General features: G+C 44.9%; 1 protein-coding gene and 1 long non-coding RNA gene across 2 annotated transcripts in view; both read left to right on the forward strand.

Annotated features, from left to right (window-relative positions):
* The first annotated feature begins 114 nt into the window (after window positions 1-114).
* LOC130866568 (uncharacterized) lies at window positions 115-4,814 on the forward strand. Its single transcript, XR_009056354.1, has 3 exons — window positions 115-320; window positions 1,865-1,945; window positions 4,018-4,814. It is a non-coding gene; the product is annotated as an uncharacterized LOC130866568 (long non-coding RNA).
* Window positions 4,815-19,325: 14,511 nt separating this feature from the next.
* The window catches only part of LOC130866575 (cytochrome c oxidase assembly factor 4 homolog, mitochondrial), a 39,892-nt gene continuing 34,954 nt past the window's right edge, over window positions 19,326-24,263 (forward strand). Inside the window, exon 1 of the mRNA XM_057758110.1 lies at window positions 19,326-19,577. The gene's annotated coding sequence lies outside the window, so the exon portion shown is untranslated. The remainder of the gene's footprint in view (window positions 19,578-24,263) is intronic.

A 24,263-nucleotide genomic window follows, 5' to 3' on the forward strand; every position in this document is an offset into this window, starting at 1 on the left:
ATGGAGGGAAAGAGGGAGGGAAAGGAGGGGGGCGGGTGATGGCTTCGGGGCGGGGCACGCGGCCTGGGTCTAGAGCTCTACCAGATCGGCCGGGCGCGCGGGCGGGTGCTCGAGCGGGCGTGGAGGGGGACGCGCTTTGTGTCTGGCCAAGGAAGGGAAGCGAGCCGAGACCTGCTTGTTCTCCGTGTCAATCGTCCGGTGGGGTTCCCCGTAGGAACGAACCCCGAGTAGTGTCCTGGAGAGGGGCTCCCAAGGTGCCCGGAACCTTTGCAGGGACTGCGGAAGCTTCGCGGTTAGCTCTGCCAGGGCAGGCTAGAAAGGTTAAGTTCATTGAGTTCTCTCTCTCTCTCCTCCCCCTTCCTCCTCCCTTTCCTTTTTCTCAATGAGGATACAGTATATCCTCTTGAGTCGTCAGTAGTCGCTTTGAAATGATCTGCACACTAGACAGTTGTCCATTGCGTAGCATCTCCCCCGTTTCGGCTCACCCTCCGGATCGCTTTCGTGAATACTAGCTACGGCTGTTACTTTTCTGTATCTCATTCTAAGGAGATCCGTGGAATTTTTGTTGTTTGGAAGCTTACAATCTTAAGCACATGGAACAACTCCCCATATTTCAGTGTCATCGAGATAGAAGGTAGGAGGCCTGACATCACTGGAATTCAAGAAAACCCCTAATCCAAATCAGGTGTGGAATCCCAAGTATGTAATCCCAGCACTTGGGAGGCCAAAACAGAATTAGGAATTCGAGGTCACCCCCCCCCCATACTTTTGGACTTGAAGGCAAGACTGGTCAAAACCCAACTCCCCCCGAACCCACTAGCGCTCAGCTTCCCACAGAACTGTTTGGACAGCCACATCCGTTTGTTTTTCATTCCTGGAAGGCCTCCGGTGTGCCAGGCGCTGGCATCTAACAAAACCGGTCAGACCCTGCCCCTCCAGGAGAATAAGAACCTAAAAACAGAGAAACAGTGACCAATCACAGGAGGACGTATAAAAGCGCAGAGGTGATGCGGTCGGAGGAGGAGTGGGCTTCAAAGATCTATTACCCAAGGGGAAAGAAGCAAGCTTGCTTCTCCAGGCTGCAGGACGAGAGCCGGGGCCGCAAGGGGAGGAGGAGACGCTAAGAACAAAGAGCTGAACTCTCTAGAAGAGAATTAGGGTTTATGCAAAGGTCAGGGAGGGAGGGAGGAAGGGAGCAGAGCTCTAAGAAATGAAAGAAGGCCAATGTGGCTGTAGAGGAGACCGGAACCTCGCGCCCCGGGCTGAGTGTTGGTGAACTAGGGCACTCCTTTGATTGGAGACTGCTGTGCCTGCCTTACTCCCAGAGCCTAGCAGATGCAAGTTTGGAGAATGAGTTAATGTTGAATAGGTGGTTTAAGGAATGAAGCTTCACCTCAATTAGAAGTCAAATCTGTACAGAAGCATTTCCAAGCTGTTCTTTCTGAAGTCGCTTGAAGTTTAACTAGTTCCAGGATTTACACGCGCATTTACCTGGGAATTCCAGGAGGAACTGGTATTCTGAGTGCCGTGTTTAGATAATTGATTCCCCTTGATAAAGCAGTCTTTTTAGTTTTGTGTTGTTTTGAAATAGGGTTCCCGTGTAGCCCAGGCTGGCCTCACATTCCTGATTCTGACGCCTCCACCTCTCACGTGCTGGATCAGAGGCATGTTCCCACATGCCTGGCTTCGATGCGATGCTTTCAAAAGGTTGAAGATTCCGTTTCCCTCTGCTCAAATCCTTCATAGATCTGACTTCTAGTTGGTGCTCAATAAATCGGATGTCAGTGCTAAATGCAGATTTACTTAAGTCTCATGATTTTTTTAGGTTTATTTTATTTTATGTGTATGGATGTTTTGCCTACAGGTTTGCATTTACATATCTGCCCCATCTGTGCCTGGTGTCCTTAGAGGACAGAAGAGGACATCACATCCCCTGAAACTGGAGGTAAGGGGGCTTGTGAGTCACCTGGTGACAGCTAAGATCTGAAACTGGGTGTTCTGCAAGAGCAGCAAACCCCTGAGCCACCTCTCCAGCCCCCTTTCTCATTCATTACTTAGGGGAGTTGAAGCATGGGCTAGAGTTAAGAAAAGAGAAACGGGGAAGATGTGTGGAACCAAATGGCTGAAGGGAAATTCAACAGGTAACGAATGAATATGACCAGGGGACATCTTGTTTCAGCTTCCAGGCACTAGACTTGGTTAAAAAGAAAATCTTGCCTTCCAAACTTATGAGTACCAAGGACTACACGTTGGGGGGGGGGGGTGTCTTTGAACCTCAGCTGTTCTCATCTTTCGAATGGGGAGAATATGATTTGTTGCATTTTGCACAAGGTTGTGCTTCTGGAAGTGCTTTGAAGCTGCAAAGAATTTTAAGAAACACGTGTTATCAATGAGGCATTTTAATTGTTACTTTGAGAAGGAGTCTTACTGTGCAGCTCAAGATGACCTTGAACTTTTTGTTTGTTTTGTTTTTCAAGACAGGGTTTCTCTGTAGCTTTGGAGCCTGTCCTGGAACTAACTCTTGTAGATCAGGCTGGCCTCGAACTCACAGAGACTGTCTGCCTCTGCCTCCCGAGTCTTGGATCAAAGGCGTGCTCTACACTGCCCGGCTGACCTTGAACTCTTGAGTCTGCTAGCACCAGTCTCCCTTGACACACAGACCAGGCCTGAGATGTTTTCCTGCAGGGGGATTTTTATTGGAGAGCTCTCCCAAGTCCCTTCTTCCCCTATCCAAAGGCTAGAAGAGTATTGAAGTGTTTGGAGAAGGCTTGGAGTTTAACCTTGGATGGAAGGGGTCTTAAATACTGTTATAAATTTTATTTAAACTGAACACTCCTTTAGTTCTTATGCATTCTTACTAATTTACTTGCAATTATTTGAGAGAATAGCATTTGCGAGAACAACCTTTTCCATCAGAAAAGGAGGCTGGTCTGACTAAAATGGGACTAGGAAAAGATCAGCTTCAATGCCAGGGCTACATCTGCCCTGGTCAGCTCTCGTGGGTCAGGGTGCCCAGCACAAAGCTCCCAGTTTAAGATCAGGATCGTTTAACCAGCCTTACGCATCTGAAACGAGCTTAGGCACTGTCCACGGTTTAGATCCTATCCACTAGGATCACAGTCGAGATAGACAGGCTGTTTGGCTTCTTGCAGAACCAGTGAGGACTGAGCAATACCGGTCAGTTCAGGGGACTGGAGTCTGGTTTCAGATTAATGTCTGTTTAGTTCGTTGACCACAGTATTGTATTACCTGGAACTTAGCACCCTCCGTGCCATTTCATACCTTATTTCCAATTTTTCTGAACCTCCAGAGAGGGAAATAGCTTAACGTTGGCTGTCAAGTGTTGACGAAGGTAGCAGAGCCTTCCTGGAACGTGATCCCCTGGGGGAAGAAGGGTTCTGCCTTGTCCTGGATCCCAGCAATGCTTTAAACCGAATTCTTTCTCTTGGTGAAACTGTGATCATGAAACGCGCCCTTCACAATGTTTTTCTACTGAAGATAACGCTTCTTCCTCGTGTTTGCCCGTGCGTGGCAGGATCTCGTCGGCGATCCCAGCTGCAGTCAGCCCTACAGGACAGCTGTTGGGGCTTTGTTATTTTTGTTTTGCTTTTGTTCTCTCAGTCAGGGTTTCGGGTCTCTAAACCTAGGCCGGCCTCCAGCTCACTCTGTAGCTCAGCTGACCTGGAACACGGTCCCCAGTCTCAGGCTCAGGAGTTCTGGGACGGTAGGCCTGTTCTGCCACCTCCAGCAGGTTTATTATTTATTCCCTGGTACAGAATGTGGAACCCTGGGCAGGTCTCCTCTGCCATGCCTGCCTGGTTTCTGTGAGCACGTCCTGCTGTGTCTATTACACCGTAACTATTAGTTCATGCGTGTTTCATTCTGACGCGGAGTTTCTTTTCCTTTTCAAATGAAAAAGGAACTCAGTGGAGATCAGAAGCGGGGGACTCCAGGTGGGAAACGGAAGTGGAAATCTAGATTGCAATTTCGTTTGCTCTCACGTGGTTTCTTTTGCAGAGGTACTGATGAGGAAAGGCCACCAGCAGGTCTCAACCCACAAGTTGAGAGGAGGTCCAACACTCCTCTCACAGAGGTCACAGTATCACACTAACGATTCATAACGGTGACAAGAATACAGTCATGATGTAGCAATGAGAACAATTCTATGGTTGGGGGCGCAGCATTAGAAAGTTTACGAAGCACTGCTTTAACTCGCCTACTCTGGAGGACTAGGCAGGAGGAGCAGAAATTCAAGGCTCCCTGGAAACACACAGCAAGTTCAAGACCAACCTAAGCAACTTAGGAAGACCTTGTCCCCCAAAAGAAAAGAAAGATGAGGAGATGGTCTGGACATACACTTCTGTGGTCGAGCGTGTTTTTAGTTTATATTTAAAGCCTCAGATTCAGCCCTCAGCACTGCAAACCATAAACTATAACAGAGACACACGTGAGAAACGCTTAAAATGAAGATGAAAGTCTTGAAAATGCCTACATATCGATCCAAATGTCATTAAAACTTCCAATACAGACTTTTTTCTTAGCTTTTTCTTTCTTAGCTTCCTGTTTGTAAACTCCTCGCTTATGAGAATAATCCCGGACTTTCGCATCTGCAGCTGAATTCCTATTTCCTCCGTTCCTGTTCTTCATCAGGCGTTTGTTTGGAAAGCCGAGTGATCCTAGCTGTCCTCTAGCTGGTGAAAAGGTTTACTGGGAAGTGCGATTCTCCGGTCCGTATCAGTCAAGAAAAGGCGCTCGCCAGAGTAGTTATCTCCTTGCAAAGACATGACTTGCAGATCTCAGAGACTTCAGGGCAGCCTCTGGCTCCGGGCTCGCCCTCAGATGCTTGTTTTCTTGCTATATAACCAATTCTTCACTTTTCAAAATAAAAGCAATAACAACAAAGAGACATGCTAATTAGTCAAATATGTGGAACTTGTTTTAACCTATTTTCTAATAAACTGAAGCTGTTGTAGAAAGCTATTTGTAGCAGACTCATTTGGTTCTGGATACCTGGAGTCACAGACTGAATATTTTATATTAAGCAACTGCTGTGCTGGATGAATCCTTGCTGGGTGTGACGGCTCATGCCTTTAATCCCAGTACTCGGGAGGCCGAGACAGGCGGATCTCTGTGAGTTTGAGGCCAGCCTTGTCTACAAGAGCTAGTTCCAGAACAGGCTCCAAAGGCTACAGAGAAACCCTGTCTCAAAAAACAACAACAAAGCAAAACAAAAAACCAACCCTCCCCACCCCCAAAAACCAAACTACAGGAAACTAAGGAATGTTGAGTGTGGGAGAAATATCCTTCCCCAGAAAAGAGCATGTCAGTTGGTTACTTAATACCAAATAGCCCTGAAAATATACATACAAGAAATATTATACAGACTGAGCAGGTTATATTTAGGAATATATATGCCTATACATAATGAAAAGAAGGTCAGGAATTTGGAGGGAAAAAAGTAGAGGCATATGGCAGGGTTTGGAGGGAGGAAAAGGGAAAAGAAACTATGTAATTATAGTAGCTCAAAAAATAAAAAAGAAATGAATAGGGGGCACAGACTAGAGGATGGTGGGCACCTGAGAAGACTTCAGAGAGGAATAGGCATGATGACCAATGCCTTGCATGCAAACATGAAACTTTTGAAGAATTAATTTAAAATATACATTTTAAAAATTAGCAAAAAAAAAAATACATAAAGTATAATGTAGGCAGGCTCCAAAACCACAGAGAAACCCTGTCTCAAAAAAAAAAAAAAGTATAATGTAGGCAGATTTTTCTTTTGGCCGCCAGCTCACAAACAATGACATGAAGACTTGGCCTTTAGCTTAGGCTTATTCCCAACTAGCTCTTACAACTTAAACTAACCTGCTTCTATTATCTGCGTTCTGTCACACGGCGTTACCTCTCTTTCGTCTTGCACCTCCTATTTCCTCTCTGTCTGGTAGCCCTGCCCTCATAAATTCCTCCTCCTCTTCCTTCTCTCCCCAGAAATCCCATCTGTACCTCCTCCCTAGCTATTGCCCATTCGGTTTTCTTACGCCAACCACAGCAATACACCTTCACACGGTGTACAAATATCCCACAAAGTGGGTATATAGGTTCATGGAGAGTCTTCAGTATTTCTGTTGGACTAAAGCATCCATGAGACTGAAAAAGGAAACCATCAGTACACAGGTGCATTTTTACAATTTTATTTTTTTTCTTTTTGAGACAGGGTCTCATGGGCCCAGGCTGGCCTGGCCTTGCTGTGTTGTCAGAGGATGACTGAGCTTTCTATCTTTCTGCTGCTACCACTGAGTGCTGGGGTTACAAATACATGCCTCCAGGAGGGGATTTGTGGTGCTGGGCATCTTGTACATGCTGGGCAAGTGCTGGACTAAAAGAGCCATGTCACCAGCTGTCCCCAGGGTTACTATTGCTATGATGAAACACCGTGACCAAAAGCAACTCGCAGAGGAAAGGGTTTATTTGGCTTATGCTTCCACATTCTAGTCCATCACTGAAGACTGAAGGAAGGCAGGACAGGAACTCAGGCAGAGCAGGAACTTGGAGGCAGGAGCTGATGCAGAGACCACGGAGGGGTGCTGCTTACCGACTTGCTTCCCCTGGCTTACTCAGACCGCTTTTTTTTTTTTTTTTTTTTTTGGTTTTTTTCGAGACAGGGTTTCTCTGTGGTTTTGGAGCCTGTCCTGGAACTAGCTCTTGTAGACCAGGCTGGTCTCGAACTCACAGAGATCTGCCTGCCTCTGCCTCCCAAGTGCTGGGATTAAAGGCGTGTGCCACCACCGCCCGGCTCTCAGACTGCTTTCTTATAGGACACAGAATCACAAGCCAAGGGATGGCACCACCTACCATGGGCTGGGTCCTCCCCCATTGATCACTAATTGATAAGATGCCTTATAGCTGGATCTCATGGAGTCATTTTTCTATTGAGGTTCCCTTCTTTCAGGTAACTTTCGCTTATGTCAAGTGGACATAAAACTAGCCAGCACACCAGCCCTACAGATGCATTTGTGTGTGTGTGTGTGTGTGTGTGTGTGTGTGTATTTCAGGCTCAGCTTTTATATTATATAATTGGTCATTTAACCTGGTCTGGAAAAGTAGCTCAGTGGTTAAGAACACTTGCTACACTGCAGAGGGTTCAGTTCCTACTACCCATGTCAGACAGCTCACAACAGCTTGTAACTCTGATCCCTCAGGATAGAATAGACTCTACCAGTCTCTGTGGGCACCCACAACTCCTATGCATATATGCCAGGTTTGGAATGGAAGTACACAGTTGCTTTGAGATATTTTATCTCAGAAGCAACAGCCGAGTGACCGTGGACCCTCTAGCGATGCCACCTATCAGAGCCATGTGGGAACAGTAAGGTAATGTGTGCACACTGGGTCAAAAAGCAAGACGCCCAGCAACTGGTGGCATTGCCTGTTTTCGTGTTTTCTTCTCTCTGGGTTTATAAAGACAAACTATGATCATTGAAAACTCTCTGGGAAAAACAGAATAGCTTAAAAACTCGGTGATCCATTTCTAACAACAACAACAAAAAGTTAAGTGGAAACAATATGAAACGTGATGCAAAAGTCTAGGGAAGCAGGGTTTAGGGGACTCCAATCCCATGTAACTTTAGAGGGGCTCTTCTGGGTTCCCATGGCGAGTCCGGAGTGTCACCCAGCTGCCCACTCTGTTGCTGGTGAAGTCTGGACAGAATAGATAAACATGGGCTTGGGCAGTGGGTGTTAGCCAACATGTGCTTCAGTTATCTGTGTTTTAAATAAAAGTGTCCGCCTAATGCTGGGTGAGTTGGCGCACACCTGAGATAGCAGTGTGCTAGCTGCTCCTCGTAATTTTCACACACTCTATTCACTCGTGGATGGTATTGAGAGCTTTTAACAGGTTGGAATACCTATTATTTTAAAAATAGTTAGCTAAAACGATAAAATGACTAGCAGTAAAATTGATATGTCAATTATATCTGTTTTAAAGAGTATTGGATAGCTATAGAAAAGGTTGCCTAACTAGTTTCTAAACGCAAACAAGTCAAAAGTTTGTTACAAACCTTTTTTGAGACGTTCTATGTGAATGTGTGCATATGAGTGCACTGTTCACGGATGCCAGAGGAATTGGATCACCTGGAGCTGGAGTCACAGGTGGTTGTGAGCTGCAGGAAATGGACACTGGGAATGGAACAAACTCAGGTCCTCTGGAAGAACAGTAAGTGCTCTTAACCTCTGCTCCATCTCCCTAGCCACCTTGTCTCAAAGACTTTTAAGGATAAAAGACTGTGAAATAGCCGGTCAAAGGCCAAGGAAGGAGGATTGTGACTCTACATGGGGAGACCCTGTCTCAAAAAAGTAAAGCAAAACCAAACAGATTGTAAACATAATGCAAAAGGAAAACCCAACAAAGGGGTCTTGGGTTGTAGCTCAGGTACTTGCTTCGTATGTGGAAGCATGGGTTTGATCCCCAGCACTGCAAAGAAAAAAAAAACCCGAAAAAACAAAACACAAACAACAATAACAGGAAAGCAGCCTAGATAGCCAGGCATGGTGGTACGTGCCTTTAATGCTGGCATATGGGAGGTCAAGAAAGGAAGAGTGCTGTGGGTCCAGGGAAAACAACAAGAAACCTTTTTCCTTTGGATGAAGTACAGGTGAACGTTTTACCATGAGCACATCTCATTTTATTAAGTTACATTGTTATTTGCGTGATTCCCCTACACTAAGTTAACACGAATTAATAAGGATAAAATCACTCTCATCCCAATAAAGATAACAATGTAACATTCTGGGAGGAACTGGTATGTACCGAATGCATTCACTCCAGACCACTTGACGTTAAGTCTGGCATTCAGTCGGGCAGGACGCCGAGCAAGTTCTGAGCTTGTCGTGGTTTTCTGGTTCTGAGACAGGCGCAGAGCACTTGAAAGCCCTCGGCTTCATCTTTCACTACTTCTTCCCTTCCCAGCTTCCTGTTTGATTTCTTTACCTTGGAGTCGCCGGGAATCAATGAACAGGAAAGGAACAAACGGGGCAGGTCAAATGTAGGATAAGATAGTCCCGGGACAAGTGCTGAGCTGCAGAACAATTTTACATAGCTGAGACTCACTGACTTGAGCTGGTAGAGCCCGTGACCCAGTTGTGGGAGTGGAGATGAACTCCCTTTTAGTTCTTAGAATGATTTAAAAAAAAAAGAAGAAAGAAAAAAAAAGAGGCATTGGAGCATGTAACAGTGTCTGTCTCCCCGGCCCTTTTTCTTTTGACAAGTAAACTTCCATAGTGATTAATATTGCCTCATTAACATTTTGCGACATTAATTAAGGCCTTAAGAGGCCTTCTGGCAACACAATACCCATCAGCCATTGAGGCAGCGAAGCTGAGCTGGGCACATAGGGCAGCCTGTTTGAAGCCCGTTTTAGACTCTCTGTTAGCTCCCCAAAGACACTAACGTTTCTTCCTAAGTAAAAATTATATTCTGTCTTACAAACAATGATTTCTCGGTCTTATTTAAAACATGGGAGCCGGGCGGTGGTGGCGCATGCCTTTAATCCCAGCACTCGGGAGGCAGAGGCAGGCAGATCTCTGTGAGTTCGAGACCAGCCTGGTCTACAAGAGCTAGTTCCAGGACAGGCTCCAAAACCACAGAGAAACCCTGTCTCGAAAAACCAAAAAAAAAAAAAAAAAAAAAAAACAAAACAAAAAAAAAAAAACATGGGGCAGGAAAACTGTCTCTAGGAAAATTTGCCTTTGCCGCTGATTTCATAACATACAATTTCTGCAATTATAAGACAAGCCTCCTAAGTACTACTTGTATGGAAGAAAAATAAATATTTGCTAGCTGGGAGAGAACAATGTCCCAGCAGAAGATGTCCAGGGCTCAGCTTTCCCTGGGGCTCCACAGAGGCTGGCAGACGAGCCTTGAAATGAGGGTTTCCAAACAAGGCAGGGAGATGAGAGAGGGACCCAGGCAGAGAAGGTCATGTTCGCAGGCAGCCCCGTGTGAAGTAGGGGGTGGGGATTCAGGCAAAAGAAAACCGCTAGTGGTTAATAGGTCAGGGAGGCGGGCTTTGGCTCCAGCCCTGATATCCAGACAGGAAGATGAAGAAAGAGAAGATAGTTGGTCCTTGTATCAAAATGTGGACCCAGAGACTGAAGAAATGGCTTAGTGGTTAAAGGCACTGGTTGCTCTTCCAGAGAGGACCCAGGTTTGATTCCCAGCATCCTCATGTCTGTAATTCCAATTCCAGTGGATCCAACATACTCTTCCTGTCTCCTCAGACAACGACCATTCAAGTAGTACGCTTGCAGGCAAAACACTCATACATATATGCTGTGGAACAACCCTGTACACTGTGAATATGGATTACTTTCATTTGTTAATAAAAAAGCTTACAGGCTGGTAGTTGGACAGGAAGTTAGGCAGGAAAGTCAAACAGAATGATGGGAAGAAGGAGGGCGCAGTCAGAGGAGTCACCACCAATCAGGCACTGAGGGAGCAGGAGGTGACCATGTCATGGTAATAAAAGACCTGTCACATGGCAGAACATAAATAAGGAATATGGGTTAACTTAAAATGTAAGCGCTAGTTAGTAACAAGCCTGGACTATTGGGCGAGCATTTATAATTAATTTAAGCCTCTGTGTGGCGATTTAAAAGCGGCTCCTGGAACGGGAAAACTCAGCCTACACGGATAATTCCAAACAACAAAACCAACACAAAAGCATGAACTAGAAGTATCTGAGTTGGATTCAGCCAGTACAGCTACTTCTGAAGTCCAAGAAGTAGATTCTTTAAGTCAGGCATTCTGTGTATATAACACACCTACTTGGGTGTGTTAAACTCCCCGACTTTGAACCCTTACCTGCTGGGCCTTGGGTCTCATTATGTAGCTCAGGCTGGCTTGGAACTCATGTTCCTTCCTCAGTTTTCCATGTGCTGGGATTATAGGCATGTGGCACCCTGCCCAACTGATATTTAGAGTGTATGGGACCTAGAAAGTGATGAAGAAGAGGAAGAAAGAAAGATTCTACAGAAGAGCTCCTTGCTGGGTGGCACACGCCTTTAATCCCAGCACTCGGGAGGCAGAGGAGGCAGATCTCTGTGAGTTCAAGGCCAGCCTGGTCTACAAGAGCTAGTTCCAGGACAGGCGCCAAAGCTATAGAGAAACCCTGTCTCGGAAAAAAAAAAAAAAAAAAAATTCAATCTGAGGAGCTTTTCATGACACCTGCAGAGAATAGCTCCCTTTCTGGTCAGAAAGGCATCCAAATTGCCTTGTTTGAAGTCATTTCCTACAGACGCAAGAGGGGTTTGGAACGTAGAAATAAAACCTTCCAGTTTGCTTCATAATGATCCAATTCTTTGTCTAATGTTGGCACCTAGCGCTGTCTCAAAATATAAAAACAAAGGACCAGCAAGTGCATACCTTCAGGGACCTTCTCACGGTAGGACTCCATTGGTATCCCGCTGTGGCACTGTGGGGAAGCTCCAGGATGTTAGCACACTGTCCTTTGAGCTGGTAAGAGATATCTGCATGAAGGACAGGCGAGGCTCTTTGAAGCACGGTTGAATGTCTTTGTGTGTTTATGTTTGCTTGAACCGCTATCGTGTTTTTTGAAGAAACTTAGAAGGGAGAAGTAGAAACATCTAGAGACGTTGTTTCTTGAGGATGTGCAGTTGATTATCTTAGTTTCTTTCTTTTTTAATCTTTAAAGTTATCTTTTTATTTTATGTGGCGGGTGTTTTCCTGCACGAAGTTTTGTGCACCATGTGTGTACCTGGCGCCTACAGAAGACAGAAGATGGCATCTAATCCCCTGGGACTGCAGTTATAGATGCTTATAGGCTGCTGTGTGGGTGTTGGGAATCAAACCAGGGTCCTCTGGAAGAGCAGCCAGTGCACTGAACCACAGAACAAACTCTCTGGCCCTCTTGCTTGCTCTTGTCGTAGCTGTGGTAAGACACTCTGACAAAAAGCAGCTTAAGGAGAATGGACTTATTTTGGTTCACAGTTTAAGGTGCAGTCTGTCATGGTGGGGCAACTCAGGGCAACAGAGTTTTAGAACAGTTGGTCACAGAGCACACACTAAGAAGCAAAGGGCAATAATCCCAGGAGCCCAGTCAGAGGATGGCATCACCCACAGTGGGCAGGTCTACTTTAAGGCAGTCAAGAAAATCCCTGGGCATCTCTCAGATGACTCTAGAGTTTGTTGAGTTGACAATTAACCATGACAATACTCATTAGACATCCTCTCTCTCCCTACACCCCTCTCTTTCTCAAACGATGGCCTTTTGTGTCATAGGCAAGTTCTCTGCTGCTGAACACGTTCAGACCTTGATGAGTTTTGGTAAGTGGCTGTGGTGGTGTGTATCTAATGTATGTGTGTATCTAATGTCAGCACTTGGAGGCTAAAGCGGAAGGATCCTGAGCTCCAGGTCGGGCTAGGCTGTCTACGGAAACTGCCTTAAAATAACCCAAACGGAGCCAAACCAAGACCCCGAAGTATACCTCCTACCTCCAAAAGCCACACATTAAGATGGGAGGGATGTTAATATCACTCCAGAATGGTCCATTACTCCTTTCTAGACAATCTTCGCCTACTTCCCTCTACCCTTTCAGACAGCCACTGTTTTCACTTCTATCACTACGGATTGCTTTTGCCTGTTCATATGAATAAAAGGAGTTTGATTTTTTCTTTTTTAAACCTAGTAATGGGAACGATTTCTACCTCAATGCTTATCTATAACTCTTCTTTCTTCCTTCTCTGTCTTTCCCTTCTTTCTTTTTTCTTGTTTTGAGATATGCTCTTACCCTATAGCCTAGACTGACCTAGAATTTTCTAGGTAGACTATGATAGCCTCAAACTCAGAGCAATTCTCCTGTCTCAGCCTCCAAAGTGCTACCATAGGTATATGTTATATCATAGGCATATGCCATCATCTGTCCACACCATCACTTTCAATTGAAAAATATTGTTGCTTCAGTGTGTTATATTACACACATGCACACACACACATACGTATGTTTACTCCTGATGGGATTTGATTTCATCTCTTCTTTTCCTCTTACCATTCTTTCTTTCTGATGACACACGGCTCTGTTACCAACATCTTTATGGGTACATCTTTGTACACAAGTCTTGTTTCTGCAGGTGATATTCCATAAACTGAAATGGCTCTGTCAATAAATGAATGTATCAAGCAACATTACTAAATGACACCCAGAAAACCTGCCTGAGGCTATGACTGTCTCAAGACACCACTGAAGCTGTTTTGTGAGATGCTGTGGGAAACCCTGCATTGTTGAGAACAGGGTGGGGGTGGGGTCTTCATTGCTAGCCTACTTCATATTTTAAAGATGGCAGCTGATTTTAATCTACATTTCTTTTATTAGTAAGGGGCTTGAACATTTTCTTCTGAGAAAAGTTTCACCATGTCACTTTACAGTGGAAATAATTTTTTTTTAAAATAAACTTTCTAAATGATCAATAAGCTGGTCATGGAAAAAAGGCGATCTGACTGGAGATAGGAGGATAAGAATAGAACAGTGTGGAAAACTGCAAGTGGAACTTTCTTTCAACATTATTTTTAGCCAATGGCCTTATTCTATAATCTTGATTTTTGAATAACTTTAGACAACACTTTTATTTTCATTTGCTCATAGAAAGACTTTGATTCCACCTGAGGGAAAAATAAATTCAGGCAGGGAGAGAGCCACATAGCTGGTGCCTGGGCAGCCACTTGTCTTCTGCTTTGTCCAGAGTCAAAATGAGTAAGTGAGGTGTGGCAGCACCCTGATACTTTGTGCCAAACCCCTGCATAGAGCAGTGCCATCTTTTGAGCCCACCGTCATTTTGTCAAATTGTAACTAGCATCAACAACATGTCTATCTTGTCTAACATTTATTTTATTTTATTTTTTTTAACAATTTTTCTCTTTTTTTTGGGGGGGGGTTTGAGACAGAGTTTCTCTGTCGCTTTGGAGCCTGTCCTAGAACTAGCTCTTGTAGACCAGGCTGGCCTCGAACTCACAGAGATCCACCTGCCTAAATTCTACAAGAAATTTCTAGTAAAGAAAAAAATAGCATAATGCTTCTAAATAAAGATAGCCTGTCCTGGATCATTTTCTGGACATGGGTTAACATAAAATAGAGATTCATTTATTATTATTATTATTATTTTTGTTATTTTTTGTTATTGTTGTTCATTTAGAACCAAATATTAATTGTATATAAATTGTATGTTAAAATAAAACTCTACTACTACATAGGGGAATATATATACATATATACATAATATATAATGCACACACACATACATATACATACGTGTTCATATGTGTGTGCATATATATATATATATATATAGTGTGTGTGTGTGTGTGTGTGTGTGTGCATGTGTGTGTGCATGTAGAGGCCAGAGCACAGCTAGAGTAGTTTTAGATAGTTCCTCTCTGGCCCAGAACCTGTGGGCTAGGCTAGGCTGACAGGCCAGTGAGCACCAGGGGTCCTCCCATCTCTGCATCCTCAGCACTGTTTCCAAGCAGGGCATCTTTGGCATTGTAAAGTGAGTTCTAGGAACTGAGCACAGGTCCTTGCGCTGGCAAGCAAGGACTTTATTGGCTGAGCTATCACCCCTAGCCCGTTAATGTACTTTAATATTTCAGATGAATCTGGCAGCCCTTTGTTTTGATATTTTAGAAGGTTTATCTGCATGTCTTAATTTTTGCTCTTGGCAGCGCTTTGGATCTCATCACGGCTTTGCACACGCTAGGTTCTACCCCTGCTCCACATGCCCAGAGAATTGTAGGTAACTTTTTCTTTTTACCCCCAAACAATGTATCAGTAGTTAAGATAAAATGATAGTATACCAAGGTTTTAATTTTTCTGTTTTACAATGTTGCAGTAGACTCCACCACTTTTTTTGTTTTGTTTTTTTTTTTGAGACAGAGTTTTCCTGTGCAGCTCTGGCTGTCCTGGAATGTGATCTGTAGACCAGGCTGGCCTCCAACTCACAGAGATCCACCTGCCTAGACCATATTTTATTTTTACTGTTTTGCTATGTGCCAAGGATTGAACCTGGTGCCTTGTTCAGCCTGGGCACACCATTTCAAAAGTCTTCTAAAAACCACACTGCATTTCTTCCTTAGCATCACCAAAGCTCTTCAACTTTTGTTTTTATTGAAAGATTGCGATAAAAACAAGATAATTATTTAGTTTCCATTTATGGCGGGAGAATTTGTTGTTAATGTTGTAAAGGAGTCAATGACTGGGTTTAGTTCAAGAGAAAGCCTCTTTTAAAACCAGAAGTTGCCTGATGGGAGAACAATGCTGAGCATAGATTTGATCACTGGGTAAATGGTCCTTTGTTTCAGAGAGTGCAGTTTAGAGTAATTGAAAAAGAGCCCCACCCGCTGCTTGCTCCATTTGCTTGCTCTCCATGTGACCGAATTTTGCTCGGAGAAGAGTGGGGAAATGATTTCCAGGTATGTCGTGTGTAGTATTTCCTATAGGTTCTTTAATTTCTCTGGAGCCTCCTTCGTGCTAAGTACCCTGCAGAGGATTTATTTTAGTGTTTTAGTGTTTCTTTTTAAGAGATCCAAAGAAGGAGAATGACATTTCTTTTGAAACCAAGCTCTGATTTGATTGGATGTTACTTTTTTTTTTTTTTAAATAGCAAGCATTGGCTCTCAATCACGGTTTTTGGTTTATTTCTGTCAACTTGCCAAAGAAATGAAATTAGGAGTCGTAATTGCGTTTCACAATCCCTGGGGCTATGATTTCAAAACCACGGAAAAACCAATATAGATTACTCTGTCACAAAACACGAAAACTCGGGTAAGATGCAGGTTCAGCGGAGCCACTTATTTTTGTGTCTTTCATTCACTGGGTGTGTACACTCGGAAGAAATTCCATGTGCCCTTAGTTTGATCAACAGAATCTTTTGTTGTTGTTCTTTTTTTTTTTTTTTTTTTGACACAGGGTCTCTCGGCTGTGCTGGAACTCACAGAGATTCGCCTGCCTCTGCCTACCAAGAGCTGGGAACAAAGGCCATGCGCCACGCCCACTGAATTGGCTCCCTTGCTTCTTTTACTAAACAGTGGAGGAATGATGCCCAGGAGGGCAGGCAACAGAGAGCTGTGAACAAGTGAGTTAATGTGGCTTTCAGAGGATCTAGGTTCACATGGGGTACAACACCATATACCCAGAGATGAGGAACCAGCCCAGTTCACCTTCTAATCAGTCTTCTCGGCTGCTTTAATGCATGTGACTTGGAAGCATTTTCCGGAGCTAAGCATGGTGATGCACAGAGTAATCCCAACATTTAGGAAGCTGAGGCAGGGGGATTGTGTGTGTGTGAGAGAGGGGGGCAAAGGGAGGAGAGGGAGTAGGTTTGAGCTTAGCCAATGCTACCTAATGACACTGTCTCAAAAACAAAACAAGCAAAGTGCATTTTCTGAACGTAGATCCTGGAATAACTTCCACTTATCAAAAGGTGGCTGATGGTACACAGATTCTGTCTTCTGTCACATGGGCCATCGGGAAGGAGTCGTTAGTAAAGTCATGTTTGCAAGTAGTCAGATATTGGAGGGGACATAAAGGGTATTCCTTGGGGGTACATCACAGAAGTGTGTGTATTTATTTGTTTGCTATTTCAGCAACTATTGGACAGCTGCTATGTGCCAGGCCTGACACTTTTCTAGACACTGGGTGTGATAACCCTATAAGAACGTCCACGGAACTGATACACGTTAGTATATTACTACCTATGTTTTAGGTATCATTCCTTTTTTTTTTTTTAAAGCTCACACATAGTAAGGGTGGGCTTAAACATCTCATGCCTGAATCATTCCATTTTGTTTGAACATCAATACACTAGGAATGAAATTAGTTTGACTGGAGTACCATTGGGAATCATCATTTTATTCAACTGAACAAATGTGTACAGTCTCCTCATCATTTTGGTATAGAATAAAAGAACCCTAGGTTGATAGGAAGCCTAAAAAGATTACTATAAGTTATGATTGTTAACAGGCATTTGTTTTTAAAGGAACAGCCAAAAATGTATGGCAAAGCTCGTGTGCAAGGATATTAGCTGCAGCGTTAGTTTCATTGCACAAACTGAAAACAAGCCACTGTCTCCACACAGGAGATGATGGATCAAAGCTGTAGTTTAGGAAGGAACACTGATTCAAGAGCTTTTGGGTGATTTGGCCTTTCCAGCTGTGATTTGTAACACCCCAAGATCCGTCTGACACATCAGGGACCCCAAACCATTTCCCCGGAGTTTCCTACATGCTGGTTGGGACTGATGTGTGACCACTGTATTTTCGTTGACCCCTGATCTGATCTTTTGTTTTGTAGGACCTGCTCTTAGAGACTTCTTTTAAAATGGGCAATGCTTTACACTTGGGTAGCGGTCTGTCACTGCGGCTGTTGATGGTGTTTTTCCTGTGGGTGCTTTTATCCATCCATCCATCCCTCCATCCATCTATCCCTCCATCCATCCATCCATCCCTCCATCCATCCCTCCATCCATCCCTCCATCCATCCATCCATCCCTCCCTCCCTCCCTCCCTCCATCCATCCATCCCTCCCTCCCTCCCTCCCTCCCTCCCTCCCTCCGTCCGTCCGTCCATCCATCCATCCATCCATCCATCCATCCCTCCATCCATCTATTCATCCATTGTACTGGGTAGGAAAGGGCTATGCCACTGCTCCCATCCCCCCCCCCCCCAGTCTGTGTATGCTTTTAAAATGGGGATGTTTTGCAGAGCAAGCACTTTTTCAACAGCTCCTGCTTGCCTAAGGGCTGATGAACAGTCTATTTGGGGCTTTCTGGTTTGTCAGTTTTACAACCTGTCTCCATGAAGCCCAACCTAACTTCACCTTGCCAACCTAGCTTGTCAGCTGTGGAATGGCAGAGAGAGAAATTCACGCACGGTACATTTTAAATCTATTTTGTGTAGCGAGGCTAATGGGAAAGTCTTGGGTTAATCATCTCGTCTTTCCATGAAACAACTGATGGGGGTACACAGAGTCACAAATTACTTTTGATTTTATTATTTGTATTTAAAATTAAAAAAACATTTATGTATTGTTTACTGTGCACGTGAGCATGGTGTGTGCGCATGCGCACGTGTGTGTACTGTCATGGAGATTAAGGACAACTTGTAGGAGTCAGTTCTCTCCTTCCAGCCTTGTGAGCTCCTGACCCAGCTTGTCTGGCTTGGTGGTGCCTTTGCTTGCTGAACCATCTTAGCGGCCCTGTTATTTGCATTAAAAGAATATTGACAATGTGATCCTATCATAGTCCACGGGGGAGGAGAGTTACTTTAACAGATAATTTCATGCCAGAGATAAAGTTCAGTGGTAGAGTGCTTACATGAATGCACAAGGCTCTAGGTTCAATTTCCACTAACACTTGAATGTGCATACGGGCACACACACGCATGCGCACACACAACTGTGAATCCTGTTCCAGTCATTCACAAGCTATTTCAACAGGGTCGTGGCCAGTCATTTTATCTTTCTGAAATTTCTGCAAAATGGAAATAATTACTGTGCAGGTTGTTATGGGGATTATATGACGTATGTTTCAACACGTAACAGATATTGACATAAAGGGATTAGAACCGATTTAGACCGGGAAACAGACATTTCTACTGGTTTAATCCTTTCTTCAGGCGTCACCCTAAATGCTGGAGGTAATCTCAGATATTTTAGATAATGCAAAAATAAGGATATATTATAGCCTTCCTTCCTTCCTTCCTTCCTTCCCTCCCTCCCTCCCTCCCTCCCTCCCTCCCTCCCTTCTTTCCTTTCTTCCTATCCGGGTTCTCTTGTATTTTAGAACCGGCGTCAGCTGAGGATGACCTTGAACTTCTGATCTTCTTGCTGTAATTCTCCTTTAATCCCGGGTTTAAAGTCATTCGTTTCCACACCTGGTTTATACAGCGCTGGGCACTGAGCCCAGGACTTTGTAGGCAAGCACTCTAGCGCCTGAGCTATATCCCTAATTCCACTGTTAGACTCTTAAATTCACAAAAACCTCTACAGTACATCCATTTAGAATTTTACAATTTATAGCCAAGATACAACACTTTCCAGTGCTGGTTACATCTTGCTGAGTCCTCCAGCAAAGAGCAGTAAATCTTACTCCAGCAAGAACAATGACTATTTAAATATTATGTTAAAATATTACATAACCAGTTCAACTTACGCTCTACTTATATAAGGACCTGCTGTTACAAGGCAAACATATCTCTGTTTGTTTCAGCTAGGGTTTTCCTTCTGGAGTGTTTTGAGGCTCAGGCATTTGAACACTCGGTTCCCAGCAGGTAGACCTGTTTGGGGAGGCCTAGGAGATGTGACTTTTCGGGAGGAGGTGTGTCACTGAGGGTAGGCTTGCAGTTTCAAGCCTCCCTCCACTCCAGTTTGCTTTCTCTGCTTCAATGTTGGTGGTTTGAGGATCTGAGTGCTCAGCTTCCTGCTTCTGCCGCGGTGCCTGCGGTTCGCTGCTATTGCTCTCTGCCATGATAGACATCCGCCTCTCTGGATCCGTAGGGCGAATAGAATCTTCCTCTGTAAGTTGCTTTTGGCCATGGTATTTAACCACACCAACAGAAGTAACACATTGTATCCCAGGCTGACCTTTTAAACCGTGTCCTTCTGCCTCCACTCCTGAAAGTTAGGTTTACAGTCCCCACCACCACTACCACGCCTGGATTCTCCATTGTGTTTCAGTGTTGACAATAGTTTTATGGGTTTCCATTACCTCTCAAGTATTTCTGTGACTCTCCCTGTCTGAACTGGGAGCCCCCTATGCCTGAAGATTTCTGTGTTATTATCCACAATGTAGGTATTTCTGGACTGCAATGTCTTGTTATTGTAAAAGGGTCTTTCAGTAGGTTATAAATTTACAGCTACCTCAAACCCTCCGGCAGCTCACGTAATACAGTTGCACCACTGCGCTCTGCCTGGATCTGGGGACTCACCCCACCGCGTCCTTTCTCTATGTTTATCCTCATCAAGGTCAATGCTTCACAGCAGACTCTGATCCTCTCACGGCCTTATACCTCTCCTTTCTCCGACTCCTTAGCTCACACTCCTAGTATCTTTCTTTCTTTTTCAGATTCTATTTTTAATTATGCGTATGTCTGTGTGTGGGTATGGCATGCCATTGCTGGTGCCTGAGGAGGCCAGAGGCATTAGATCCCTGTCGGGCTGAAGTTACAGAATATTGTGAATTGCCTGATATGGGAACCGAACTCGGGTCCTTTCCAAGAGCAGTGCGTGCTTCTAATCACTGTGCCATCTGCCCAGCTCCTCACTTTGACAATTTCTGAAACCATTTTGAGAGTGGTACCACCCACATTCAGGATGGCTCTTCCTCCTTTAGTTTACCCTCTCCGGAAACGTCCTCACGTCCTCACAGATACGCTGCTCGAGTGTGTCTTCTATATGACCACAAATCCAGACAAGGTGACAAAGATTAAACATCACAGCGTCTTTTGGAGTTTTGGATTGCCCTTCTCCAATGACTTCTTCCCCTACCTTCCTCATTTACTCCTTTGGTGTGTTGTAATCTGCTAGACCACCCCTTGTGGGACTGGTCTTGGGTCACCACCGCGTTTATAAATGATAACACCCAGTCCCTCACAGTCAATCTTTAATTCAATCATTGCTAATACTGCAGCTTTTCCATTAGCTCAGTTTCAAGTGCTACACTGACTACCTTATAGAACTGGCTCAATTTGAGGAGCCACTGGTTAGATCATCTCAGGCAAATAGATTGCGCGCATGCAGCCAGCCATATTGGCCCTATTCAGAGGCCTTTGTGTGACTTAGCTGAGGTCAGACGGACGCAAAGAGAGGTTGTGGGAGAGGAGCGGAACAATGAAGGGATTAAGGACACGGAAATTAAGCTTCAAAGAAAGAGGAAAAAGCAGAGTAGTTCCTTCTGGAGGTGTAGGCTGGCAACCCTGCGGAGCTTCGTAAGGCTGGGGAGTCTGGCTGAAGAGCGGCGGACAGATGGTAAAACGGACTCCTGTTGGGTCGGCGAGGGTGAACCAGAGAGAGAAAAGAGGCCCTCGGCTCCACAGAGAAGAAAATGATTCAGAGCACACAGGAGGGGCTGAGTCAATATTTAGTGAGAAAACCGGGGGATTTTGTGACTGCAGGCAGCGGGTTTGGTTGTTAACTCAGCCTGTTTTGGACAGAGAAGTGCGAGGGAGTAACATTTTCAACGGGTGTTGGGGGAAGGGCGGGCCGCTGTTTGGCTGGCTTTAGTTTGAGTTTAGAAACAGCCTAGGGAGCCGGGTGTGAGGGTGCCGGTCTGTCATCCCAGCACTCAGAAAGCGAAGGTGGGACAATGAGGAGTTCAGGGTCAGCATCAGCTGTGTAGTGAGTTTGAGGCCAGCCTGGGCTATGTGAGACACCATCTCATTCCGCTCTCCACTCCAAGCCAAGCAAAGGGAGTGGGAACTGGACTCAGTAGATTGTATATAAACAAGAAGACAGGCAACAGGAAGGCCAGGCATGTGTTTTGGGAATCTGGGGTCAGGTGTCGAGGCGGATACAATCAAGATACATTGTATATATGTGTAAAATTGCCAAAGAATAAGTGAAACTATTTAAAAGGCCAAAAAAAGAGGAGTTGGGTGAATAGGTGGATGATGATGGAGGGATGTGGGAAATAGAACAAGATAAAAGTTTTAGTTCATTATAGGACTCTGCTTTTTGAGTTAGACTTTTGGTGTGGAGGCAGGATCTTATTGTGTATCCCTGACTGGCCTGGTATTCAGTACGTTGCTAGCCCAGGCTGACCTGACGCTCGTGGCCACCTTCCTTCCTCAGCTTCTCAAGTGCTGGATTTACAAAAGTGTGCTTCGTGCACACTTCCTTCTCGAGTGGGTGTTGCTGCATCGGGCTGGGTTAGGTGGCTTGATGCACACTGCATTTCAACCCTCACAGCGGTCTTTCAGGGCCAGCGCTAATTACTGCTGTTCTTTAATTTTTCTTTATTCTTGAGAAATTCACACATGTATGCGATGAAATGGGATCATATCCACTTGCCCCCAACTTCCTTCCATTCCCCCAACAGAGTCCCTCCTAACTTTATTATATATATATATATATATATATATATATATATATATATTACTAATCCAAATAGTGCTGTCCACTCATTTATGGGTGTAGGGTTATCCACGGGAGCATGAACAACCTACCAAGGCCACACATACAAATAAGTAAAATATATTAAAAAATACTCCCCTTCCTCAGCAGTGACCAGTTGCCAGTAGTGCCTCAGTAAGGGAGAGTCCCCCGTCTGTGCTGGAAGTTTGGCTAGACTGATTCTGTGCAGTCCGTGAGCGCTGTAGTTATGTCAAGTCCAGAAGGCAGCAGTCCATAACGCTCCTTCCCATAGCCACTCTTGCATTCCTTTCTGCATCCTCTTCGGAGATGTTCCCTGTGGCTTGGTGGCAGCGGTGTCGGGGTGGGGGTGGCATGGAATGGTGTGTGGAGAAAGATGTCCCTTTTAGGGCTGAGCACGCGGTCTCTTAGTCTCAGCACTTAACAGTTAGATAGCTCAGCATTGACTGTTGCCCACTGCACCATTTCCCAGGTTCTAGGTCTGATCCAGTCCCCTTGCCCAGGCCCAAAGCTTAGCAGCTCCTGGGCACCTGTTATTGCAGTCCAAAGAAACCTGCAATGCGGGGAAGACTTGGAGTATGAGCGTGTCTGAATTCCTGGGCCATGTACTGCCTGTTTGTTCTTTGAAATATTTTACTAGATAAGTTAGGCTATGTGTGTGTGTGTGCGTGTGTGTGTGTGTGTGTACGTGCACACTGGTGGGTGTGTGTGCGTGTGCACATGTGTGTGCGTTCGTGTGTGTGTGCATGTGGCTGCATGTGTGCCTGTGGGTACGTGTGCACCCGTGCATGTGTGTGTATATGTGTGCAGAATGAAATACCCAACTGCAAAGCTTTCTTCAGCATTCTCCCCGACCCTTGGTCGTGGCCTCTCATCCCCAGAACTTCACAGAACTGCTGGCAGCCAGGAGGACCCATGCATCTGCCTCAAGCAAGAGAGAGGAGCTGGCAACTGCTGTCAAAGATAAGCGATTTTGAGGAAACGGGACATTGTCAGTGGGATGGGCACACTTCATAAGATCTGTTTAGGAAATTTCATGCAATCTGACATTTCCCTTAGAGTTGCTTAGGAACCCAAGGAAATCGTGGCTCCGAATGACAGGATGGTAATAAATTAGTCTGTCCTGGGCCAGCCATCTGCTTTAAGTAAATTAAGACACTAACCCATATGGGATGCATCTAAAATAGAAATTCTCATTTTCTCTGCAATTTTCATTTCTCTTTATCTGGTTCTTTGAATTGGTTTCACATAGAATCATCCAACCAAGTTTTATCCTATGCTTTCTCCATCTCCCCTTCTGTTTCCACAGGCAGCCAAATCTCAGGGTTTCTTTTGCCTACACCCAGAAAGTCAGTTTGAATGGTTGGTGGTCTTAATTGTTTTGATGGTTGGATTTGGGGACGAAGGCATTTTATTGTACTTTGTGCTTGCGTTTTGAAATAGGGTCTTGCTATGTAGCCCAGGTTAGCCTCAAACTCACACCCCTGCTTCAGCCTCTCAAGGTTGCAGGCATGAGCTACCTACCATCCCTGGCTTCTTGTCTGTTCTCTAGTTCTGCCCGGCACTGCCATCTTCAGCTCTCCTCATTTATCCTTAGTTCTCTCCACCTTATACCTACTGACCTCCGCCATTGGTCACAAGCTTGGCATAGTTGCTCCTTGCCTACCAGACGAAACGTCATAAATCATTTTTGTTGTTGTTGTTCAGGACTACGCACTGCTTACAGATGAGCTGAGTTTCTGCCCCAAATCCCTTCAAGTTCCACCCCGCCTCTAAGCATGGTCCATCTCTCACAGCCTTCCCGTCATGGGAGGCAGTCCGCTTCTGCTGTCTTCATTCTCTCCGGGACACACCTACTTGGTCCTGCCCCACTTAACTGTTTACAAACTGGAGTATACTCCGAGTTTTTGCCTGTTTGACACATCCAGTTCAATGGTAAGTTCTAGAGAGCAGTGGCAGGCTTGGAGTTCTCCATTCCAGACTAAGTCCGACTTTAGACACCCAAGGATGCGCCGAACTGCTGACTGACTGAGCGTCTTCATCATGGTTATGTTCTTGTAGGGCGAGACAATTAGTAAATATGTAAAATATATAATAGGTACAATGGTCTGACT

This window comes from Chionomys nivalis, chromosome 25 (genome assembly GCF_950005125.1).
Source record: "Chionomys nivalis chromosome 25, mChiNiv1.1, whole genome shotgun sequence".
Classification (NCBI taxonomy): Eukaryota; Metazoa; Chordata; class Mammalia; order Rodentia; family Cricetidae; genus Chionomys; species Chionomys nivalis.